Genomic DNA, 15878 nt, shown 5'->3' with positions numbered 1-15878 from the left:
TCAGGAAGGAAGGGATGTTGATATTCCTCGAATAATAGATGACAGAGACAGATCAATCAGAGAACATGTAGTGTCGATATTAGATGATCTAAATCTAGGAATTGTCAGGTCGCATATTCAGGATCAACATTTCTAGGGTGTTCCTGAAGATGCCCTAAAACTTAAGTTATTGCCTTATTTATTGCAAGATTGTGCCAGAGCATGGTTAAATGCATTATCGCCAAGTGTAGTGGCATCTTGGAATGAACTTTGTTAGAGGTTTCTGCTGAGATATAATCCTCTGAACATGAATGCCAAGCTCATGAACAATATTACATCCTTTCAGCAATCTGAGAATGAAACATTATATAAAGCATAAGAACGATTCAAGTAGTTAAATAGAAAATGGTCGTTGCATGGGTTTCAACATTGGACTCAAATTGAAATGTTTGACAATGGATTGAATGTGCATACAAGGATCATTGTTGACACATTTGCCAATGGGACTTTGCTCAATAAATCATATAATGAGGCATATAAAATTCTAGAAAAGATAGCAAACAACGATTATCAATACCCCACTATAAGAGTAGGGACTGGCAGAGGAGTTTCTAGAGTAATGGAACTTGACTTGATTACTTCCCTAACAACTTAGGTATCATCTTTAACGATTATGATTAAAACACTGAAAAGACTAGCTATAGTGCAGGAAATAAAAGCAACCAAGTTAGCATGTGTTTATTGGGGAAAAGATTATGTTTTAGATGAATTCCCATCGAATCTAGCCTCAGTTTATTATATAGGAAATTTTAATTGCAGCAACAACAATCCATATTCTAGCACATATAACCTGGGGTGGAAGCAACATCCCAACTTTAGTTGGAGTAATCTAGGGGTGAGAAATTCCAACAATGCTATTCGACGGAATGTTGCGAGTGTACCACCTAGATACGATCAACTCATGCCACGACAAAATGTTCTACAAAATTTAGTTTCGAGTTCTTCATCGATGGAAGATCTATTGAAGGAATGCATGGCCAAGAATGATGCTATCATTTAAATTCAAGCTGCATCTTTAAGAGCTTTAAAGAATCAAGTGGGGCAAATTGCCAAAGCATTAAGCTCAAGACCGCAAGGAGCACTGCCTAGTGATACCAACAATTCATGATCTCAAGTAAAGGAACAATTCCAAGCCATTATGCTCAGAAGTGGTACGCAACTATCAAAAGTTGTTAATGACACCACTATTGAAGAATATAGTTCAGTTTTCACAAATAAGAATAATTCAGAACCAATAGTGGAGTAGGCTACAAAGGAAAAGAGTAACTAGAAAAATGTTCAAGTAGTTTCATCTTGTATTGCCAATAAAAATGCCGCAACACAACTACCTCAACAAATAGAAGGAAGACACCACCACCTTTCCCTTAGTGTTTCTAAAAGTCTAACTAAACATCTAAGTAAGATTTTCAATTCAACAAATTCTTGGAAGTTTTGAAGAAATTAGGTATCAAAATACTGTTGGTGGAAGCATTGGAACAAATTCCCAACTATGTGAAATTCATGAAAGATATCTTATCAAAGAAGAGAAGGTTAGGGGAGTTCGAAATTGTTGCTCTCACTGAAGGATGCACAACAACTCTGAGAAACAAATTGCCACCAAAACTGAAGGATCCAGGAAGTTTTACTATACCTTGCTCTATTAGAAACCATTATGTAGGCAAAGCATTATACGACTTAGGTAAGAGTATAAATCTAATGCCTTTGTCTATTTTCAATAAGTTGGGAATAGGAAGGGTGAGACCTACAACTATCACTTTACAATTAACTGATCATTCATATGCACATCCAGAAGGTAAAATAGAAGACATGTTGGCAAGAGTTGACAAATTTATTTTTCTAGTAGGTTTTATTATTCTGGAATGTAAGACTGATAAAAAAGTACGAATCATACTCGAGAGACCTTTTCTAGCAACCTGTAGAACATCAATTAATGTACAAAAAAGTGAATTACCTATGAGACTTAATGATCAACAGATAAATTTTAATGTTTTTATGTTATGAACTGTGCAAATGCAGATGAAGAACACGTTTTGAGATTGTTGACACAATAGTTCAGGAAGAATTTACAGAATTTTATTACAATAATTGTAATGATGATGCAAACTCATTTGAGTTAATTGAAGCAGAAATGATTGAAGAGCTTGGTGAACTAATGGAAGTTAAGCAAATTGAGGATGAATCAATGATAAGTTTCGAAAAATTAAATTTATCAAACCGTTCTTTTAAACCTCGTCAGCCATCCATAGAAGATCCTTCTATGTTGGAATTGAAGCTTTTGCCAACACATCTAAAGTATGCTTACTTGAGAGATAACAACATATTGCCATTAATTTTTTATTGGACTGTTCTTTTAAACCTCCTTGGCCATCTATAGAAGATCCTCCTATGTTGGAATTAAAGTCTTTGTTAACACATCTAAAGTATGCTTACTTGGGAGATAACAACACATTGCAAGTAATTATTTTTGTGGCATTGACATTGGATCAAGAGGCTCAATTATTGAAAGTTTTAAAGAAATCTAAGAAAGTATTGGGATAGACGATTGCGAATATCAAAGGAATTAGTCCAACAATCTGCATGCATAAGATATTACTGGAGGATTAGCAAATTATGAAGGAAGTTGTCCAAAAGGAGATTATCAAATGGTTTGCTGTTGGAATCGTATACCCAATTTCGGATAGTTCTTGGGTGAGCCCTGTTCAACATGTACCTAAAAAAGAGGGTGTCATCGTGGTAAGAAATGATAACAACAAACTCATTCATGGGATGGAAGGTTTGCATGGACTATTAGAAACTCAACAAAGTGACAAGGAAGGACCATTTTCCTCTATCATTTATCGACCAAATGTTAGATAGATTAGTAGGGAAAGCCTTTTATTATCTTCTAGATGGTTATTCGGGGTATAACCAGATTGCCATAGCTCCTATTGATCAAGAGAATACCACATTCACATGTCCTTATGGAACTTTTGCATTCCAATGAATACCATGTAGATTATGCAATGCCCCTGCAACATTTCAGCGTTGCATGATGGTAATATTTTTGGGCATGGTGGAGAATTTTTTAGAAGTTTTTATGGATGACTTATCGATGTTTGGATATACTTTTGAAGATTGTTTCAAAAATATGGAGTTAGTTCTTTATCGGTGTGAAGAAACCAACCTTGTTCTCAATTGGGAGAAGTGCCACTTCATGGTCTGTGAAAACATTGTTTTAGGACATAAAATTTCCCAACAAGAGATTAACATCGATAAAGAAAAAATTGAAGTTATTGAGAAATTGCCACTACCCTCATCAGTTAAAAGTATTTAAAGTTTTCTTAGTCATGTAGCATTCTATCGACGATTCATCAAAGATTTTTCGAAAATATCAAAACCCTTGTGTACATTGTTAGAACACAATAGATCTTTCAATTTTGATAAGCAGTGCTTACAAGAATTTGAGTTGAAAAAGCAGCTAGTCACAGCACCAATAGTTATAACACTATATTGGACTTTACCTTTTGAACTTATGTGTGATTCTAGTGATTTTGCCGTAGGGCGAGTACTTGGGCAAAGAAAGGACAATGTATTTCATGCTATTTACTATGCAAGCCATATGTTAACTGATTCACTACTAAATTATACCACCACTAAGAAGGAGTTGTTAGTTGTGGTATTTGCCTTCGAAAAATTCAGAGCTTATTTAGTAGGTACCAAAGTTACGATGTATATGGACCACTTTGCTATTAGATACTTGATGGCCAAGAAAGACGCAAAGCCCAGATTAATTTGATGGATACTACTATTGCAGGAATTTGATATGGAAATTAGAGATAATAAAGGCATAGAAAATCAAGTGGCTAATCACTTATCTTGAATTGAAGCAAGAAATGAATACAGTAATATTCAGGGCATTTAGGATGATTTCCCAGATGAGCAACTATTAGTTGCCATGGCATTACTATGGTATGTTGATATTGTAAATTTTTTGGTTAGTAGATTGTTGCACCTGACCTCACTAATAAAAGACAAAGGAAATTTCTCCATGATGCCAAGAAATATTATTGGGATGAGCCATTTTTATTCAAATATTGTGCAAATTAGGTAATTCGAAGGTGTGTTCCAGATGACGAGATTCAAAGTATTTTATTTCATTGTTATTTAGCATCGTATGAAGGGCAATTTAGGGGCATGAGAACTGCTGTAAAAGTACTCTAATCTGATTTTTATTAACCAACCATGTTTAAAAATGTTCATAAATTTTTCCAAGCTTGCGATCGTTGTCAAAGAATTGGAAATCTATTGAGAATGTATGAAATGCCCTTGCAAACTATAGAAGTGGAACTATATGATGTTTGGGGAATTGATTTTATGGGTCGATTCCTACCTTCTTAGGGCAATGTATACATACTTTTAGCTATTGATTATGTCTCTAAGTGGGTTAAAGACTATTGCTTTACCAATAAATGATGCTAAATCAGTACTAAAATTGCATACTTTGATTACAAATTAGTTGCTAATGCTCTGAATAGGTATGGAGTTAAACATAAAATTACCACGGCATACTATCCCAAAGACAAATGGACAGGTAGAAGTCTCTAATAGAGAAATTAAACAAATTTTGGAGAAGGTAGTTAATCCCAACCGCAAAGATTTGGTCATCTAGATTGGGTGAAGCTTTATGGGCATATTGCACTGCATTCAAGACACCATTGGGGATGTCGCCCTTCAAGTTTGTTTATGGGTAACCCTACCATTTGCCCATTGAACTTGAACATAAGACATATTGGGCAATAAAGAAATTGAATATGGATTGGAGTACTGTTGGTACCAACTACCTATTGGATTTGAATGAGATGGAAGAATTCTGAGCACAAGCCTATAAGAATGCCAAGCTGTATAAAGAAAACACTAAATGATGGCATGAAAACAAAATTTTGCCACGGTAATTTGCACATGGGCAACAGGTCTTGTTATTCAATTCCAGGCTTAAATTGTTTCTTGGAAAATTGAAATCTCGTTGGTCTAGCCCACTCGAGATAGTGCATGTCTATCCTCATGGAGCTGTAGAAGTTAAAGACAGCAAAATTGGTTCCATTTTCAAAGTCAATAGCTAGCGGTTAAAGTACTATTTTGGAGCCCCCATAATTCATGATAAAAATTCCATCATTTTTTGAACTGCTTAATATTTCTTTCCTATTTTATTTTTTTCATTTACTTTGCTTTTAATTTCTTTGTTTAGTTTCTTTAATAAGTTTACTTAACTGTTATTTTCTTTTGTTACAGGCACATTATGGCCTATGTTTGTATAGGTTAGCCCATGTAATATATTAGTTAATTTTAATTACTAATTTTTCTGTTATTTTTCTTTTCCTGCTCAAATTTCTGTTATTTTTCTTTTCCTGCTCAATTTTTTTTCTATGTAAGGGCAAAATCTCAGGTTAATCTTAGCCCCCACATCATTACTATATTTTCTCTCATTTTTACCCTAGTCAATTCACTTCTTTTCTAACTTATTTTTCGTTTCATCTTATTCAACTTTCTTTACTTTTACTCCATAAATTGTAAATGTGGGACCTTTTTTTATTTTCTAGTCACTATTGTCTTTCCAATGGCTCGCTAAGCGCCATCTTCTTCCACCTTGTGCCTTCATGAACATTCTTTAGCAAAATCGCGGAAGAAAAGTATACCCAAAACATATCAAAGAAGCCATTTTGTTTAGAAAAAGGTTTCCTTTTCTAAGATGCCCCATTTATAGGCTATTCTGAAGTGATCTATTCTATAGTGGAGAAACATGGACGGCAAATCTTTTGTCTCCACCCTGATGACATTCACACCAAAGTAGTGAATGAATTTTATGCTTATCTCACCTCTCCTGATAATGCTTTTATATATGTGCGTGGTGTTTCGATGATGTTTGATGAGGACTCCATCAATGCACAATATGGGTTATCTGATGACCCTGATGAACACACCCAATTTGTCAAGACTATGACAACTGAAGGACTTCACCAAGTTCTGATAGATTTATGTGTCGAGGGGACGAAGTGGAAAATTTCTTAAAATGATTGCTATACCATTGACCGTGTATCATTGAAGCCTCACTACAGAGTTTGGTATTATTTTTGGTAACTCGTCTCATCCATTCTACTCATAACTTAAACGTTTCAAAAAAGGTCTGTTACTATTGCACTTGATTATGAAGGGTAAAAATATTAATGTTGGAAGCATTATCTTTATATAAGTCCACCATTGCTCTCAAAAGAATGTCGATACCTTAAATTTTCTATTGCTCATTACAACACTTTGTCAGAGGGCGAAGGTTTCTATTCAATGGAGTGAAGACACAATCCCTAACAAAGGATCCATAACAAAGTAACCTTGCCCTAAGATTTTCTGGGGAGGAACTGCCAAGGCATTCGGGTTCCACATCTACATCATTGCCACCTATGAATACTGATGCTGCTCTATCAACTTCTCACAGTAACTTTGAGTAGAAAGTGATTGATGCACTTGAGATGTTGCAACAACAATTCTGAATGATGGTGAAACACCAGCTAAGGCTAGCCACTGATCTTGGCCAAGCTCAAAGGGAAATGGCTCTATTTTGGGGGTATGTCAGATGAAGAGATAAGGCCATGAAGAAATCTCTTCAGAAGAAATTTACCTGACCTATGCCTACATTCTTTGTTTTTCCTACAGAATTATTATTGGTGCCAAATGATGATGATGAAGATGGCGAAGAAGCCACTGTGGAGAAGAAAACCATAGAACAATAAGGAGAAGTGGAGAAACCAAATCTGTGCATGTTGAATTTGATAAGGATGAAGCTGATGTGACTCAAGCTACTACCCCTACTAACTACTGCACCTATGTCGAACAAGAACATGCAGTTTATCAATTGATTGATGATCTCACGAAGTCAGATGTTGATGATGAAGAAGAGGTGCCTATTAATCAACTAAAATGGAAGCGCTACAATCGAGCTGTCGAAAAATTTGTTTAAGATGATGCTGGTGAAGTAGAAAGGAAGTAGTGTTACAAATGTGCTACAAAAAATCAACCCACCCCAATTAGAGTAACCCCAATTCCTTTCAAGCTTTTGTTTTCTTCTTTCTTTTTATAACATTGCTTCATGCACTCATATTTGGTTGCCATTGCAGTTTTATAATTCTCAACTGTTGTTTTTGCATTTTGACTTGTTTCATTGTTCATGCATTAAGGACAATACATCCCTTAGGTTTGAGGGTGTGTTGTGTTGTAAATATAGTATGCTGTAGATAGATTCTTTAATACATATGCATTTTGTCATTCATTTTGCCATTGCATACAAATGCCAAATAACTGCCAAACTATGCTGAGTATTTGTTATCAGTGATGTTCGATGAAGATAATAACTCTTCGATTAATTTAAAAAATTGTGACAGTTGATTAAGCATGCTTAGCTTAGGATAGTTGTTTGAAAATTGATTCATAAAAGTATAATAACTTAAGTATCAATCCAATTTAATCAATAGTAGGGTTCTTTTAATGCATTTAGAATTTCTTGGACCTAAATTCAATAATTTGGTTATGAATAATAAGGAATACCCAAGCAATAGTTTTACACTCCAATGTTTGAAACTGTTGAATAGGACAGTAATGCTTTTTTTGATCCATCGTATTATTGATCAGAAAAATAAGTTCAAATAAGAGTGAGTAAAAAAATTATTAATAATAATGTAGGGACACTTCACTATAGGAATAGCCTGGTTAGCTAAGGAGGTAGTTGTTTGCTCCATCCATCTCTTTAGTTAAAAGCCTTAGCTTCATGAGCTAAATACATTCAAATTGTGGCATGATATACTACCTGGTAATCTAATGTATGCTTCATTAAGATTGTCAAGTAAAGAAACAATGTGACAAGATGAATTCCTAAGAAAAAAAATATATCTGTAATCAAAATTTTAAAATGAGTGAATAAGTGAGAACAGAGAAACTGAGTTTAGAGGAAAGATATCCTAAATACATTAGGAAAGGTCTGCTATAGTTAGAATTGCATATTTATTTAGAAACTTTTATTTTTAGGAAATGTTTTTTTGCATTTCATTCGCTAAACAAGCCTATAAAACTCGAACCAATTTTTTTTTAATAGAAGATTGCTGAGAATGGAGTTATTAAATATACTTCATATGGTTCAACAATGCAAATTGTAACTCTTGAAAAGAGTTATACTTCAAGCCTCTATATTGAATTAATTGTTTGTAATTAAGTAAATATGTTTGGATTTTTATATATTTTAGAACATTACATAACAAAGCTTAGATTGTGCTATAAGTGTTATTATTGGTTACTTTTATTATTGGGGAAGAAAGGTGTTGGTTGTGGTTGGCAGCAGGTGTAGGATGAAGAAAATAAGAGAAAACAATAGTAGGAAAATGAAGAAAGTGACAAAATAATGGTTATGTAACAGCCCGATTTTGGGGCTAGTCAAATAGTGGTTTTGAGACCACAAATCCAAAGTTGGAAAAAAATTATTTTATTGTTATTTGGAGTCATAGCTTGTTTATATTAGTGCATGAAAAATTTTGTGAGTTAATTTTGACGTTTGTGAACCCAATTATGAAAAAGGACAAAATCGCATAAAGTGTAAAAGTCTTAAATTGATAGCTAAGGGTGTCAAATTTTTCATGTATCATAAATTAGGGGTCTTTAAAGTGAGATTAGGCCATTAAATAGGTGATGGTCGGCAATGAGACAAGGAAAATCAAAATAGTCTATATTAGGTGAAGTTGGTGACTTATTTTGACCAAAAAAGAAATAAAATAAAAGAAAGATGATATCATCCTATTTCCTGTTTCCTCTCCATCGATTTTTTAGCCATTTTTGGGGGTTTTGAGCTTCAAAAATTTCAGCAACTTGCTCCTCTTGCAAGTAAGTGATTTACATACTTTAAGTTGATGATTTTTAAATTTTTAGACCCCTTGAAGCATAAGCTTTCTATTAAGGGGACTATTTTGCAAAATGGTTGATAGTTTAGGGTTTTTCCATGAAAGCATATGTGTAGTTTTCTAAAATTTTATGGAAGAATATGAGTATTAGATGTGTAATAAACAACTTTTGTGAAGGGATTTCTCATGAAAACCCTAATAGTGACTATTTTGCATAATTTGAAAATTTGATGATAAATATGTGAGATAGTGGAAATCTTGGATTGCTATAAGAGAAAAAGGGATTTAGCTAGGCTTTTGATATGAGGAAATTCGATAAAAATCGAATTTTGGACTTAGGGGTTAGATGGTCATTTTGCAAAAGTCTAGAGGCAAAATGGTCATTTTGCCCAAGTATAGATTCTTGAGTGCCTAGATCGATAAAGTGATTAAATTTGTGAATTTTTGTTGTTATAGATCAACAAATACCAAATTCGAACTTAGACCGGGGGAAGGCCAAGCAAATTGATTAAACCTACTAGTCGCCTACTTTTTGTAACCAAGATAAGTTGTATACAAATAATATGACCACATTGTTACTATATGGGTTGAATTAATATAACATGAAATGCTTGACTTTGGAAATTTGAATGCATGATGGTAGTTGATATAGGAGAATTCCAGGATGGACCATAGGAAATAAATCGGATATTCATGCCATGATGTATGGATTATTGTGAGCTAGAGTAAGACATGTCTGGGACATGCATCTGCCACATTATAAGAGCCCGTGTAAGACCATGTATGGGACATGGCATTGGCATTGAGACGAGAGCTAGAGTAAGACATGTCTGGGTCATGCATCAGCCTCGAGATGTAAGCCAGTGTAAGACATGTCTGAGACATGCATCGGTTACGAGATGAGCTAGTGTAAGACCATGTATAGGACATGGCATTAGCATCTTACCTTACGATTGAGGCTTATTGAATATTCGGTAGTGTTCCGAATGGTTCCACAGTGAGAGTTATGGTTTAAACTCAAGAGAAAAGTACAACCGTGTTGTGAGTGATAAAGGTACCTATCCAGTCTATGTGAGACATGAGTTCAATATATATTATATGATGAGTATTGTATTGTGATGAGTAAGTTGTGTTTATTCCTATTCATATTAAGAGCATGTTGATAAATGGAATAGTTGTTGCTATGTGTTTGCATACTTCTTACTAAGCTTTATGCTTACTCCCTCTTTTCTCCATTTTCATATAGTGTCGCCTAAATAGCTCGAGGATTAATAGATATCGGAGGCCACGATCACACTATCTTTCGAAGCACTTGATATAATTTAACTTCTTATTTTTGTGTATGGCATGTGTAAGGCTAGAATTTAATGCTTTGTGTCATTGAGAAATAGCCAAATGTGTTGGCTCGGGATAAATACAATCATTTTGTATAAGGCCATGGATAATGGTCAATGCTCATTTTGATATTTATATAGAATATGTTATTCTTTTATGGATGAGTAATATGCATAATAAAATATTGTCCATTGTAGTTAGTTTGGTTATGTGATGTGTCGTTGTTTTAGTATAGATTGATTTTATGTAGGTTATGTAAATAAGGGTGGCAAGGGGCTTGGTAAATAGCCTTATTTTGTCCACAAGGGTAGGCACATGGCGTGTGTCTAGGCCGTGTGTGACACACGATCCATCACATAGGTTGGTGATCCGGTCGTGTGTCCCTTGCACATAAAAACTGCAAGTTAATATGCATGGTAGTAAATGCACGGGTAGAGACATGGCCGTGTGTCTCAATTGTATGAAGGGCACGGTCTAGCACACGGGCGTGTGCCTTGGTCGTGTGACCCTTAAGGATTGCTGACGTCAGAAACAAAATGTCCAGGTTTTTGTACACGGGCTAAGACACAGACGTGTCATGGCCGTTTGAAGGACACAGGTCAAAGACACGGTCATGTGCCAAACCGTGTGAAAACCCTTGTAGGTGTGAATTTGGAATTAATTCCCCACGGGTGTCGGACATGGGCGTGTCCCTGTATTGCTTAGGTCGTGTGAACCACATGGACCAACAGCACGACCATGTTGGATTGGTCACACGGGCGTGTTGCCCCTTCGTTTCTAGTAATATTTTCTTTGAGGTTGTGGGAAGACTCAAATCATTCCCGGATGGTTTTAAATGAACGTTTAGGGCCCAGTAGGCCTTCATTATGGAGTTTTCGATATAGAGCGGAAAATTTTTAAATTGACCAAATTTTGATGATTAAGAAACGTGTGAATGTATGTATTCAAGTTTGGTAACGCCTCGTACTCCATCCCGACATGGGGTACGGGTGTAGGGTGTTACAGGTTAGATTGCCAATAAGAACGCCATGGCAATTCCAAGAAGATGACACAACACTCAATCCATGTCAATCCTAGCCAACTGTACTTGTACCAGATAAACCACCCTGAAAAAGAGGAAGCAAAATGTGTGTGCTGAAAGGGAGGGACCTACCCTATAAAGAAGGAAAGAGAAAAGAGAAAAGGGGACCTAGAGAGATAAGAATTGGAGAGAAATTTTTCTCTCTACATCAGATTCCCATGAAAAATCTTAGAGAAAAAAGAGAGGAAAGGGTAATAGCTTATAGAGCAGAGTAGTCACAGGTGTAAGGAAGGGGAAGATAAATCTTCCCTAAATTTTACATCAAACCCCATTATTAAAGTGAAAGCTGGAGTAGCGAGAGCTTTTTGCAATTCTGCCTTTATTTTTTATTTGAACTTTGTGATTCATAAACTTAAATGAATAAGTTTAATGGTTTTGTTTTGGACTTGAATGTCCAACCCATGAGCTAAATCTCATTAGCTTGGAATTATTTGGGTGAATTCTTATTATCTTTAATGGCCATGGTTTGATTTTGAGTAGATTACAATTTCATTCGATTCGTGATTATTTTAAATGCATGCATGAAAGCTCTAGACATAGATGACTGTATGTTATGTTATTAGATCTGATTTAATTCTTGAAAGATTAATTAGTTTGGATTATTATCAGATGATATAGGCAAGTATACGAAAGAATATTTGTAACACTTTAGACGTAGAAGTTGCAATCTATACAGGGAAAGGAAGAACAATTTGTATATCATTCTAAAGTTCTGTAGACATACAAAAACTCAGAATGACAGCTTAAGTCTGGCTCTTGAAAGAAGTAAATTGCAGTAGAGAGTCCCTGAGCAGTATAATGGTCAAGATTTTACCATGGAATTATTCTAATATGAAAATAAAGCCTAAGTAATTCCAACCTTTATCAATCAATAGTACAAATCTTCCCTACTTATTCTTTGAGAATTGCCGTAGCATTTAAATTGCCATATCATATTTTCATTCATAATTGGTTTTATTAAGTCATTCTTTAAATTTCTTTATCAATTTGTCATCTGTTTCTTTTGCGCAGTTTAATTAGTCAATTTCATAATAAATAACCAATTATTTTAATAAATTTTGATCCTTGTGGAGACGATACTCGCTCATCACTTTATTACTTGATTCGACGTGTATACTTGCACATTCGCGTTATAAATTCACACGTGACAGGAGACACATGTTCAGCTCTTTATGGATACACGGTTAGGTTTGAGAGGTACGTTGTAAGGTCTAGGGAGCCCATTACACAAGGTATAGCATGGGTAAACTACCCTATTGGTCACTCTAAATAATGATCGTTTCTATTTTGATCAAACTATTTTTTTTTGTTAATTTGGTTACCCAAAAAAATTGATCAAATTATTCACTCCACTCTTAAATAGTAATAGAAGTGTAACAATGCATTTCCATAGTAGTCACCTTAAAATTAAGGTAAATTATCTATTAGTCACTCTAAATAGGAGTCATCCCTATTTTGGTCAATTCAAATTTTTTTAAAACAAATGTACTGTTAGTCTCCTGTTGCCATTTAATGGTTGTGTGACTAATTTGATCATTTTCTTTATTAAAATAACCAAATTAAAAAAATAAAAATTTAAAATGACTAAAATAAGATAAACTCTTATTTAAAACAATTAAAGGTATAGGTTATTAATGATATAAATTTATCATTATCTTTTTTTTTTAATCGGATGGCAGCTGGCTCGTGGACTAACCAAAACATGACTGCATTTGTTTTCTGTCATTTTCCCTCCTAGGTATATATTATTAAAAATCGCCAAAAGCCGGCATTCGTTGTGAGTATCTCCTCCTTTGTAAGCGATTATTTCCAAGGAAAGTCTTTGTTGGACCTCTTTATATCCTTCCAAATATATACGTGTATATTGATTTTTTGTTTTTTTTTTTCAATTATGTTCCTTTTCCTTTTTTTTATATCTATACCTGTATATATAGATATATATTCCCTTTTCATTAATTAACCGGAATCAAAGTTGATTTCCAAACTGTTTTATCTTGGTTTTAAATCCCCATTTTTGTATTATAATAGCTGAACACATTGAAATTAATAAAATTAAATATTGAGTTTGAAAATGGAAAATGTTTCGTTTTTTTTATTGTAAACTAATTTCTTCAATGCACTAAATAATTTTGTCTATTAATTAAAATATGTTAAATCATTTTATAAATTTTATATAATTTTCTTATAAAACATTGTAAAAAAATTACACATAATATTTCATAGATCAAATATTTTAGAATTAATTGAAATATTTTTAATAACTCCATATAATTAATTACTTCAAATTCTTTTTTTTTTTACATTATACATTTAAGGTCGATTAATTTACAATAGTAAAATAGTTAAATAGTTAAAGTGTAATTAATTATTTAAATTTTTTATGATTTAAATAATTTCTCTTATTTTTTCAACAATTAGGATTACATTAATTTAACAAAAATAACTATGTCACGTAAAAAATTTCTTTAAATATTTGTATGCTTTATTATAAATAATATATATAATTATTGGAATAATTATATACGATTTTGCTTCGATGAGTGTTGTAATATTTGAAGACGATTTTGTATAATTTTGTAAATGAAAATTTAATTTAAAAACTAATACCAATGTGGTAGCTTTTAGGGTTCACTAATTGTATACGAAAACATTTAGATTTATTCATTCTGTTAAATATGTACAATAAATCAAAAGTAATTGCTCCACGTTTATAGAAGTAATTAAATCAAAATTTTATACCTATAATTACATTAATCAAAATTCATGTGACCCCTTTTTATATTAAATCAAAATTAAAATTTATTCGTATATTGCTAGGCCTTTGAATTGTTTTGTCTTATTCTCTCACTTAACGCCATAAATTCACCATGATTCTAAACACTCAAACCATCACCAACTCACCTTCTTCCTCTAACAATGGCTGCCATCGTCTCTCTTTTCGCCTTTGTTTTTGCCATTGTTGGTCTTTCTAATCTTTCCCTTATTCAAGCTCAAAAGGGTGGTTTCAGTGTTGAATTAATCCACCGTGACTCCCCAAAGTCTCCCTTATACAATCATTTAGATACTACCTGCAATCGTGTAACCAATGCCTTGCGTCGTTCTTTTAATAGAGTTCATCGTTTCAAACCGACTTCTGTGTCAACAATGGAAGCCGAAGCCGATATTATTTCAGATTCGGGTGAATACTTGATGAATATATCAATTGGAACTCCAGCTTTTGATATTGTCGCCATTGCTGATACTGGAAGTGATCTTATTTGGACTCAATGCAAGTCTTGTTCTCAGTGTTTCCCGCAAACCGCCCCTCTTTTTGACCCCACAGCATCATCAACATATAAAACATTTTCTTGCAGAACAAGTCAATGTGGCGATGTTGAAGGAACATCTTGTTCAAGTAACGGTTCTTGCAAATATTCAGTCTCTTATGGCGATGGATCTTATTCAAATGGCGAAGTTGCTGCTGATACACTCACCTTGGATTCCACAACGGGTAGTCCAGTCGTGGTTCCGAATGTTATTATGGGTTGCGGACATGATAATGATGGAAGCTTCGACGAGAATACATCTGGCATCATCGGCCTTGGAGGTGGCCACTCTTCGTTGATTTCCCAATTGGGAACTACAATTGATGGCAAGTTCTCCTACTGCTTATTGCCCTTTCCGAAGCTGGAAATTCAAGCAAGATGAATTTCGGTTCCGATGCCGTTGTTTCTGGAAACGGAGTTGTGTCGACTCCATTAACCAAACAATCCCCTCAAACTTTCTACTTCCTCACCTTGGAAGCAATCAGTGTGGGAACCAACCGAATAAACTTTACGGATAAACCTTTTGGAATAGACCAAGGGAACATCATCATCGATTCCGGTACGACATTGACTCTTTTACCAGATGATTTTTACTCGGAACTCGAATCAGCGGTGTCTAGCATGATCAATGCGACGAAGGTTAATGGTCCCGAGGGTCTGAATTTATGTTACGATGCTACAACAGAGTTTACAGTGCCAGATATTACAGTTCATTTCAGTGGTGCCGATGTAAAATTACAGCGATTGAACACCTTCGTCTTGATTTCTGAAACAGTTGCTTGCTTTACATTCAGTTCCCTTCCAAATTTCGCCATCTATGGTAACTTGGCTCAGATGAATTTCTTGGTTGGATATGATACTATTAAGCAGACGGTGTCGTTCAAGCCCACGGATTGCTCCAACAATTAGTCTCACAATTGTTTCCTGCAATTTCTGGTATGACTTTACTTTTATTACTTTGAACACAAATAATTATGAACATGGAACTTAATTTAATAGCTTTATGCAAATATTTTAAGAGCTGGCATTCAGTAAATCTAAAATTTGATTTCCAATAATGCAACATGTTTTTTTTTTTTTGTTATTGAGTAGTTTGTCATTGTTGAAGTATTTTTCGTGTAAGATTTATTTATTTTTTTAAGGATCCTTTCTCTATTTATTGATTTTTTTATTTTCTTTAACTTTCTTTTGACATAATTCTATTTT

At 34.1% G+C, this 15878-nt stretch overlaps 1 non-coding gene and 1 pseudogene across 1 annotated transcript; one reads left to right on the top strand and one right to left on the bottom strand.

The window, feature by feature from the left end:
- Positions 1-295: 295 nt before the first annotated feature.
- On the bottom strand, positions 296-402 carry LOC121212948 (small nucleolar RNA R71). The gene has a single exon (XR_005908319.1). It is a non-coding gene; the product is annotated as a small nucleolar RNA R71 (small nucleolar RNA).
- Positions 403-14283: 13881 nt separating this feature from the next.
- Positions 14284-15581, top strand: LOC107894591 (aspartic proteinase CDR1-like; annotated as a pseudogene).
- Positions 15582-15878: the final 297 nt, after the last annotated feature.

The sequence above is a fragment of the Gossypium hirsutum genome, chromosome A13 (assembly GCF_007990345.1).
Source record: "Gossypium hirsutum isolate 1008001.06 chromosome A13, Gossypium_hirsutum_v2.1, whole genome shotgun sequence".
Classification (NCBI taxonomy): domain Eukaryota; kingdom Viridiplantae; phylum Streptophyta; class Magnoliopsida; order Malvales; family Malvaceae; genus Gossypium; species Gossypium hirsutum.
The sequence above is the reverse complement of the archived record's forward strand: the minus strand, read 5'-3'. Positions and strand labels throughout refer to the sequence as shown.